At 48.6% G+C, this 10,899-nt stretch overlaps 1 protein-coding gene across 1 annotated transcript in view; it reads left to right on the forward strand.

Moving 5' to 3' along the window:
• The first annotated feature begins 1,283 nt into the window (after nt 1–1,283).
• Nucleotides 1,284–10,899, forward strand: part of LOC135235034 (poly(rC)-binding protein 4-like) — a 57,826-nt gene continuing 48,210 nt past the window's right edge. The window contains exon 1 of the mRNA XM_064300232.1: nt 1,284–1,625. The gene's annotated coding sequence lies outside the window, so the exon portion shown is untranslated. The remainder of the gene's footprint in view (nt 1,626–10,899) is intronic.

A 10,899-nucleotide genomic window follows, 5' to 3' on the forward strand; every position in this document is an offset into this window, starting at 1 on the left:
TTACAGTCTGCTCCAGCTGCTCAGCTGCGTTAGTACAGTGATACAGTCTGCTCCAGCTGCTCCAGCTGCGTTAGTACAGTGATACAGTCTGCTCCGGCTGCATTAGTACAGTGATGCTGTCTGCTCCGGCTGCGTTAGTACAGTGATACAGTCTGCTCCAGCTGCGTTAGTACAGTGATACAGTCTGTTCTGGCTGCTCCAGCTGCGTTAGTACAGTGATGCAGTCTGCTCCAGCTGCTCCGGCTGTGTTAGTACAGTGATGCAGTCTGCTCTGGCTGCGTTAGTACAGTGATGCAGTCTGCTCCGGCTGCTCTGGCTGTGTTAGTACAGTGATGCAGTCTGCTCCAGCTGCTCCGGCTGTGTTAGTACAGTGATGCAGTCTGCTCCGGCTGCGTTAGTACAGTGATACAGTCTGCTCCAGCTGCTCCAGCTGCGTTAGTACAGTGATACAGTCTGCTCCAGCTGCTCCAGCTGCGTTAGTACAGTGATACAGTCTGCTCCGGCTGCATTAGTACAGTGATGCTGTCTGCTCCGGCTGCGTTAGTACAGTGATACAGTCTGCTCCAGCTGCGTTAGTACAGTGATACAGTCTGTTCTGGCTGCTCCAGCTGCGTTAGTACAGTGATGCAGTCTGCTCCAGCTGCGTAGACAACAGGCGGGACAACTGTGCACCTGCACACTCTCAAAAAGGAGAAAAATTGGCAGTTCAAGGGGGCATTAAGTCATATCAAAAAACTATTGAACTATTTGCATTTCTGAAGTGCAGGACACTGCCGTTTGTATATTAGTAACAATGGGTTATGGGTATTATTATGACCTAAGTAAGATGTAAGTTACTATCTGACATGACACTTCAGATTAAAGCATTTTAAAGATAACAAATATGCGACCGCGTGCGGCGGAAAGAATAAAGCAGTTGTTAAGAGGTTCGGCTAAAGCCATCGTATTCCCATTTAGCCACTTATAAAACTAATACTCACGATTTCAAATTACAAAAAAACCCATCTAGGCGTTTAATAGAGCTCCCTACCAACAGTTCGGCGTGTTCAGAACCTCTGAGTTCTGTTTTAATAATAGCCTACCGATTTTTTCTCGTGGAAAGGCATTTTTAATAAATCATAAATATCGATTTAATCTCGGTGACATTAAATCGCTGCACTAAAAAGAATCGAGTTCTTGAGATTTTTTTGTTTTGTTTGCATGAATAAATAAATAAATAAGCCTTTGCCTCTGGGGTCTGAAACGCACGGCGCGAGGTGGGTGAGTCATGCGCGGTTCCTGGTATTTTTTTTGGCGCGTGCAAAAGCTGCAGCAGACTAGGGAGCGAAGCCCGGTGAAGGGATGTTACGGATGGTCTTACGCAGAGTGCATTATACTCCACGCAGCCCCTCGTGTGTCTGCTGTAATTGGATCCCTGTAGGGTAGTCCCACGGCCGCTACCCCCCGCATCTCCTCCTCTGTCCAGCCCCTAACCCCCCGCTTCGCTGTGGTCTGCCGTCGCACACTGACACCAGGATTACTTCCAGCGACAGCGTCCTACAATGCAGGCATCAATCCGGGATTTATAGAGACACCGGGATTCGTCATCGGGGCGTCTTTCCTTATTCTACTCCGTATGAAAACAGGTAAGGACCAATGATCAACTGAAGGCAGTGTCCTTGGCGTAATGTCGAGATAATAGGAGTTTCGCACCTTTCTGTAACTACTGAAAATGATAAACCTTTAACTGTTAGCCGTGGGAATAATGTCGCCCCGCTCCAGTGTAACATGCGGCTTATAAGAAAATATTTTTACAATACGCGATGTACAAAATCCATACCGCTGACAGGCGGCTTAGCGCGAGCGTGGATGAGTGCCGAGTACCCTGAAGTGAGGTACATTCATTTGTTACCCCACCGAAATTTAAAGCACAGTGACGGGGTCCTGGGGGGGGCGAAGAATTATTTCACACGTCATCTGTACGGTGTGTGTTCTTCGTTGTCCCTTGTCAGCGTATCTTAAATGTTTTAAATTGTATTTCATCTCTTACAAACACTGATGTTTTTCTGTTCCTTGAAAACAAACGAACAGTAGCGTAGCTGTCTCTGCGCATTAGTGCGAATTAGAGCGAAGTAACCTCCTTCACGGGTGTTCGAGTGAGAGGCGATTGGCGGATTGGGGCGCTGCGAGACACGGGCATATGGCAAGTGCTCGACAGACGCGCTCGGAAAACAACAGCGGTGGTTTATTTGGACCGGACGGATAATTCCTCTATTGTTTTGACCGTCTTTGTGATGATGAGAGACAATCCAGTCGCCACTGGCGAGTGGCCGCGCAAATATGTAAGAGAGGGAGATGTGTGTGGGTCCCTCGCGCGGGGCTGCGCCTCCGATAGGCTCATCGCGCGCGGATGTGTAATTGAATTAGACCGGCCGAAGTCTCCTGCGTCTCACGAAAAGAAAATCGCAGTGAACGGGCCCCAGTATGAACTTAAGCGATGACCAATACCCGAATGTTATACTAACTGGCTACATTATGCTATAGTCTTCTAGATCCGTTCGGTCCAGTTCTGCATGGCGGTCCAGCATACTGTTTACATGAACACACTTGACTGAAGTCAGGAGCTTTTGCTTCCGTAAGTATACCTGTTCCCAGCCAGGCTACCTACTGAGGTCGGGCTAGAAATGGCTGTAATAAACATATGGAAGGAATGCACACGTGTGCGCGTGCGATGTGGGATTTAAGAGAGAAATGCGGCGTGAATCGCCCGGTTTGTGTAGGCCCTCCACGTGCGCGTCCCTGTGGATGTTTGATGCCTTATCTTAGGGGGGAAAGCGGGAAATTTCATTTTTCACACTGTCCACGAGGGTCTTTTCCCTTAACGTGGAACACTTCGTTTAAATGCAAACAATGTGTTATTATTGTTTGGCTCTAATTATGGGAACATATTGCATTGCATATTTAAAAACCTGCTGCAGCAGACTTTTTCTGAGAGAGAAATAAATTTTAAAAATGGTGACACAAAGCGGATATTGAGAAGGCAAAACAAAAATCAGAATTACGTCATTACAATGCATCATCTTCAGTGTACCAGCTGTGCCATGTGTTAATCCTCTGTGTAATCTCGTGTCATGTTTTATTGTCTGTAAAATGACCGACATCTTAAAGATGGCAGCATCAGTGCGGTTGTGTGTTTTAGCTGTTTTTGCCCCTGTGCACTCTCAGTACATTTATTTGGCAGACGCTCCAAAGTGACGTACAATAAGGGCATAAAAACGAAGGCACAGTGGAGGTGCATTTTGCCCTTTAATAAGGAACAAACTGATCAGATGTTAGGTACTTACTAATAAGTACCCAAGGCTCCAAGAATAAGCAGGTTTAAATAATGGATGGATGGAAAAGTACCCAAACATTTAACTTTTACGAATAACAAAGGTACAGATGAATTATATACTGCTGGCTAGGGGTACAGTGGCAGGTTATATATGTGTGGTTGTGGGTAAAGAGGTGTTTTTGTTTGACAGTGTGTGACAGTTTTCTCTATATGCATATTCTATATGTGGATATCACGGTGTGTGTTTGGGGGTGTGTGGCAGGGTCTGTGTGTTTGGGTGTGTGAGGCAGGGTCTTTGTATTTGGGGTGTGTGGCAGGGTCTGTGTGTGTGTGTGTGTGTGTGTTAGGCAGGGTCTGTGTGTTTGGGTTTTGGGTGTGTGGCAGGGCCTGTGTGTTTGGGGTGTGAGGCAGGGTCTGTGTGTTTGGGTTTTGGGTGTGAGGCAGGGTCTGTGTGTTTGGGGTGTGAGGCAGGGTCTGTGTGTTTGGGGTGTGAGGCAGGGTCTGTGTGTTTGGGGGTGTGAGGCAGGGTCTGTGTGTGTGTGTGTGAGGCAGGGTCTGTGTGTGTGTGTGAGGCAGGGTCTGTGTGTTTGGGGTGTGAGGCAGGGTCTGTGTGTGTGTGTTAGGCAGGGTCTGTGTGTTTGGGGGTGTGAGGCAGGGTCTGTGTGTTTGGGGGTGTGAGGCAGGGTCTGTGTGTTTGGGTTTTGGGTGTGTGGCAGGGTCTGTGTGTTTGGGGTGTGAGGCAGGGTCTGTGTGTTTGGGGGTGTGAGGCAGGGTCTGTGTGTTTGGGTGTGTGAGGCAGGGTCTGTGTGTTTGGGTGTGTGAGGCAGGGTCTGTGTGTTTGGGGTGTTAGGCAGGGTCTGTGTGTTTGGGTGTGTGAGGCAGGGTCTGTGTGTTTGGGGTGTTAGGCAGGGTCTGTGTGTTTGGGTTTGGGGTGTGAGGCAGGGTCTGTGTGTTTTGGGTGTGTGGCAGGGTCTGTGTGTTTGGGGTGTGAGGCAGGGTCTGTGTGTTGGGGGTGTGAGGCAGGGTCTGTGTGTTTGGGGGTGTGACGCAGGGTCTGTGTGTTTGGGTTTTGGGTGTGACGCAGGGTCTGTGTGTTTGGGTTTTGGGTGTGTGGCTGTGCCATATGGGGGTCAGGGACAGACAGAACGTTAATTTATAGCGGGATTAGTATTTAGAGATGGGGGGTCGGGGGGGTCGGGGGGGTCGGCGGGGTGGGTGGGGGTGTTGTAATCTGGCATCAGTTCTAACTGCCAACTGAGCTGATGAAAAACACACTGGTGTGTGTGTGCGCGCGCGTGTGTTTGCGTGTGTGCGTGTGTGTGCGTGTGTGTGTGTGTGTGCGTGTGTGTGTGTGTGTGTGTGCGCGTGTGCGTGTGTTTGCGTGTGTGTGAGTGTGTGCGTGTGTGTGAAAGGTAGCTGGAGTGTTCCTGCTTCAGTACGGCAGGTGTGGGTGGGCTGTGGGTGGGGTGTGGGTGAAAAAAACATTTTTTTGCCCTCATAAATGTTTTGTCTCATTAACAAATTAGAATTATAAATTACAATTGAGTTTAATCACAGTTATGCTTCGCTGTTTCATTAATTAGGACGTGGCCTACATCTTTTAATTAACTGAATAATGCAGTTATTCAGTTCCTTTATTCATATTCAAAGCACATGTTGAAAAAAACATTTTTTTTTTTTTAGCAAAGACTTAACCTTTCACCAACACTTATAGAAACAATTCTCTAGAGTTGGTGAAATAGTCGTATTTTCAATTAACACCTCATCAAAACAAATTAATTTAGAGCTTGATTGGGGAAAAACAGTGCATACAGGTGCACTGTGGGAGGGGTGATGTGAAAGTGGGTTATAGGCTTTGTGTGCTTACGAGCATACGGTAAAGCGCTGAGTGTTTCTTCTAAATGCCAGATGCAGTTTCAGCTGAAAATCTCCCTGCGTAAGGAGCACAGAGCAGCTCCGAGCTGGACAGACACACGTACGTCAGTTATTAATATTTACACTCCTGCAGACCAACACAGAACGGACAGGGCATCGCAGCGCTGATGGATGTGCTGTTTCAGAGAGATACTCATCTCCTGCTTGTTCAGTACATGCAGCTAACAGGCACAGGCTGCAGGTCGACATGCAGCTAGCAGGGTCGCAGTCAGTACACAGCTAAGACGCAGACTATGCGTATACATGCACAACAACCGCAGGACTGCAGGTCAGTACATGCGACATAAGCAGACTATCAGGTCAGTACTGCAGCTAACAGCAGCAGGCTGCAGCGTACATGCAGCTAACAGCAGCAGGTGCAGCGTACTGGCTAAAGGCAGGCTGCGCGTCAGTACATGCAGCTAACAGACCGCAGGGCTGCGCAGGTCAGTACATGCAGCTAACAGACAGCAGGGCTGCGCAGGTCAGTACATGCAGCTAACAGACAGCAGGGCTGCGCAGGTCAGTACATGCAGCTAACAGACAGCAGGCTGGCGTCGTACTGCAGTACGACAGGCTTGCAGTCGACATGCAGCTAACAGACAGCAGGACTGTGCAGGTCAGTACATGGAGCTAACAGACAGCAGGGCTGCGCAGGTCAGTACATGCAGCTAACAGACCGCAGGGCTGTGCAGGTCAGTACTGCACTCTGCCCATCTTTTCCTAACAGCTGCTGTTTCCGGGTATCCAACAAATCACCAGCTTACAGAATATAAAATATAATACAGTACATACAGTAAATATAAAATGATAATGTGCACTGCTTCTAATAGCTTCTAATAGCTTTAATACCATAGGTCCATACAGGATATGTGAGATGGCTGTAGTTTTTATTTTCTTATGCCGTTAAGTGCACAAAAACCACCATTTCAATTTGGTCTAATAACAAAGTAATAAGTCAGGACAGGACCTGATGTCACCTCCTCAAGCTCATGAATAATTGATTTTGTAGGGTTAGGGTTGGGGTTGGATTCAGACCACGCGTCTGTGTGTGATCTGAAGTGGTCCTCAGGTCTGTGCGTAAGATCTGCAGACCTGGAATCCAGGCTCCTTTCAGGCAGGAGACAGATCACCCCCAGCTGTGTTTTCAGCAAAAATAAATAAAATACAGCCCCACCTGCAAAGCACAGGTGCACTGGGCAGAAATACACCCTGCTCACCAGCAGCTATGGGACTGCCTAAGAAATTACAGACCTTAATCAGTCCAAAGTGTAAAGCAAGACAGAGGCAGTCTATAACAGAACATCTCACCAGCACTCAAACAGCTGGGTCCACTGAGAATGTCAGTATGTGTACATATTCATCGCCATATATATGAATAATGTTTCACAAATATTGAGCGAGTGTTGGGAACAGAGAGCCTGCTATTCTCTAATGATGAATTACTCAAGTCTCCAGTCCACTGCTCAGTTTTTTCTTTTTTGGATTTGGAAAATAACAAGCAGCTTTTGTCATTAAGCTGGATGGATTTTGGGTCGGGGGAGGGGGGGCGCAGCCGGGGGGAGGGGGGTAGGGGAGGGGGTAGGGGGTGAAGAGGCACACACACTATTGTGACTACAGTATGAAAGCTCATAAGCAACTTTAAAGTGTTTCCAGCAGAATATTAAAGGGCCAAGCGCAACATCACAGAGACAGGTTTACTTTGGTGCTGATCTTTGATCACTTGACTATGCTCCACGAGATGTGATGGTTATAGGGAGGCCATCGAAGTGGAAGAGAACTGCACACACACACGCAAACACACACACACACACAAGCGCAGGCACACACACACACACAAGCACAGACACACACACACAAGCACACATTCACAGACTCACACGCACACAACACACGCAACACGCACACAAAGGCACACATATACAAGCACACGCACACATACACACACAAGCACAGACACAAACACACAAGCACACGTTGACACACAGACTCACACACACATGCACACGCACAAGCACACACACTCAGACACACACTCATGGATGTCAGCACGCATACACTCTCCAGCCTATGGAATTAGGTCAGGCTTCACTAAATCTGAGCAGCTGTTAATTAGAGACGCTGTGTGCATCCCAGTCCTCAGTGTCAGACGCAGTGCTGTGATGTGTGTCCCAGTCCTGTGTCAGACACAGTGCTGTAATGTGCGTCCCAGTCCTCAGTGTCAGACGCAGTGCTGTGATGTGTGTCCCAGTCCTCAGTGTCAGACACAGTGCTGTGATGTGTGTCCCAGTCCTCAGTGTCAGACGCAGTGCTGTGATGTGCAGCCCAGTCCTCAGTGTCAGACGCAGTGCTGTGATGTGTATCCCAGTCCTCAGTGTCAGACGCAGTGCTGTGATGTGCAGCCCAGTCCTCAGTGTCAGACGCAGTGCTGTGATGTGCATCCCAGTCCTCAGTGTCAGACGCAGTGCTGTGATGTATCCCAGTCCTCAGTGTCAGACGCAGTGCTGTGATGTGTGTATCCCAGTCCTCAGTGTCAGACACAGTGCTGTGATGTGCAGCTCAGTCCTCAGTGTCAGACACAGTGCTGTGATGTGTATCCCAGTCCTCAGTGTCAGACGCAGTGCTGTGATGTGTATCCCAGTCCTCAGTGTCAGACGCAGTGCTGTGATGTGCAGCCCAGTCCTCAGTGTCAGACGCAGTGCTGTGATGTGCAGCCCAGTCCTCAGTGTCAGACGCAGTGCCGTGATGTGCAGCCCCTCAGTCTAATTCACAGCAAACTCTGGTGGCCGACAGAAACAAGATGTCCGCAACCAGTTAATATCTTAGCCCCAGCCTTTTTCACAAAGGCACTTAATCCAAGTAAACATGATGCTGTATAAGCAAGTTTTTTGTGTGTGAGTGTGAGTGAGTATGTGTGTGTGTGTGTGTGTATGAGTGTGAGCGAGTATGTGTGTGTGTGTGTGTGTGTGTGTGTGTGTGTGTGTGAGCAAGTATGTGTGTGTGTGTATGTGTGTGTGAGTGTGAGCGAGTATGTGTGTGTGCGTGTGTGTGTGTGTGCGTGTGTGTGTGTGAGTATGTGCGTGTGCGTGTGTGTATGTGTGTGTGCGTGCGTGTGAGTGTGAGCGAGTATGTGTGTGCGTGTGTATGTGTGTGTGTGTGCGTGTGTGTGTATGTGTGCGTGTGAGTGAGTATGTGTGTGTGTGTGCGTGTGTGTGTGCATGTACGTGTGTGTGTGTGTGCATGTGTGTGCGTGTGTGCGTGTGTGCATGTGTGTGTGTGTGTGTATGTGTGCGTGTGCGTGCGCGTGTGTGTGTGAGTGCGTGTGTGTGTGCATGTACGTGTGTGTGTGTGTGCGTGTGTGTGTGTGTGTGTGAGCGAGTGTGTGTGTGTGTGTGTGTGTGTGTGTGTGTGTGTGTGTGAGTGTGAGCGAGTGTGTGTGTGTGTGCGTGTATAATAGAGCTCACTCCCCACAGACACTCAGACTGAGCCACAGGATCTTGTGGAAACTGCTGGAGTTTAAGTTTTTATTAATGGCACTGCGGAATATGGGGAATATTTCAAAATGCAAAATGACACCACAGCTTTATGAAATAGGGCAGTGGAGCCAGCTGTAGTTCCTGTGTGTCAGCACACAGGCTCTGAAAATGCTTTAAAGCTGGCTGACAGCGTGCTGACAGTAAGGCCTGCTTAGAATAAAACCCATTTTAAACTAGAACTCATATCTGCATTTCCATTTCAGTGTAAATATCTGAGTGCTGTGAGACACAATGTAATGAATATTCTCAGTGTCACAGTGATTCTCTCCCACTGAAACTAGGAGAGCGAACCCCCACTGCTACGAGCTGTGCAGCAGCACCTATTTTAAACATTATTATTATTATTATTATTGGCTGGACCGCAACAGCGGGCCAGCCCTACAAACGCATATGTCTGTGACTGAGTGAGTGAGTGAGTGATGAAGTTACACCATTGGTCGGCCGGATCATGTGTGTTAGGTCCAGCCGTATACTAGGTTTTAACCTGGTCTTGTTATTATCATTATTATTATTATTATCATTATTATTATTATTATTATTATTGTAACGAAAAGATTATTAACACAAAATGATCAGCTTTGCGGGAGTAGGTAGTGGTTTTCCATTTTCAGTTTCACAGGGAATCACTTCAGAGTAGAAGAACAAGCGAGACTGATTGCGCCTGAGATAATTAGACCCTAATGAGGACCCATTGTTATAATTCATGTAGAACACATTCCTTTGTGTCAATGGCTGTGGTCGGTCCACAGAAAGGATATTTGTCAAAAATAAGACATTTTTCAGGTTGTTTGACAGAAGGAGAGAGTTGATGGTCTGTGGATATGTTAGCGAGACTCCGGGCCTCTGTGCTTGTCCTGTAGACTGGCTGAGTTTCACACCAGCAGACCCTCCTGGTCTGTGACGTTCTGCTTCCGACTGATGAAACTGGGTCAGGAAGGGGGGGTGGGTTCATTGCTGGGGCCCCACCTTTGCAGAGCTGACCAGAACAAAAGCAGGACTCATCCTCCCTCACTGACCAATTACAGCTAGGATAAGCCCCGCCCTCATCCTCCCTCGCTGACCAATTACAGCAAGGATAAGCCCCGCCCTCATCCTCCCTCACTGACCAATTACAGCAAGGATAAGCCCTGCCCTCATCCTCCCTCGCTGACCAATTACAGCAAGGATAAGCCCCGCCCTCATCCTCCCTCGCTGACCTATTACAGCAAGGATAAGCCACGCCCTCCTTGGACTCAGAGTGACACACAACATCACGGCTGCCTCTCTGATACGTTAGCTTGCTGAACATAATCACTCAGCCTGTGCTTCACCACAGGACTCTGTGCACACCACCAGCCTGTTTACCACAGGACTCTGTGCACACTACCAGCCTGTGCTTTACCACAGGACTCTGTGCACACCACCAGCCTGTTTACCACAGGACTCTGTGCACACTACCAGCCTGTGCTTTACCACAGGACTCTGTGCACACTATCAACCTGTGCTTTACCACAGGATTCTGTGCACACTACCAGCCTGTTTACCACAGCACTCTGTGCACACTACCCGCCTGTTTACCACAGGAATCTGTGCACACTACCAACCTGTGCTTTACCACAGGACTCTATGCACACTACCAGCCTGTTTACCACAGGACTCTGTGCACACTACCAGCCTGTGCTTTACCACAGGACTCTGTGCACACTACCAACCTGTGCTTTACCACAGGACTCTGTGCACACTACCAGACTGTTTACCACAGGATTCTGTGCACACTACCAAACTGTGCTTTACCACAGGACTCTGTGCACACTACCAGCCTGTTTACCACAGGACTCTGTGCACACTACCAGCCTGTGCTTTACCACAGGACTCTGTGCACACTACCAGCCTGTGCTTTACCACAGGACTCTGTGCACACTACCAGCCTGTGCTTTACCACAGGACTCTGTGCACACTACCAGCCTGTGCTTTACCACAGGACTCTGTGCACACTACCAGCCTGTGCTTTACCACAGGACTCTGTGCACACTACCAGCCTGTGCTTTACCACAGGACTCTGTGCACACTACCAGCCTGTTTACCACAGGACTCTGTGCACACTACCAGCCTGTGCTTTACCACAGGACTCTGTGCACACTACCAGCCTGTGCTTTA

The sequence above is a fragment of the Anguilla rostrata genome, chromosome 11 (assembly GCF_018555375.3).
Source record: "Anguilla rostrata isolate EN2019 chromosome 11, ASM1855537v3, whole genome shotgun sequence".
Classification (NCBI taxonomy): Eukaryota; Metazoa; Chordata; class Actinopteri; order Anguilliformes; family Anguillidae; genus Anguilla; species Anguilla rostrata.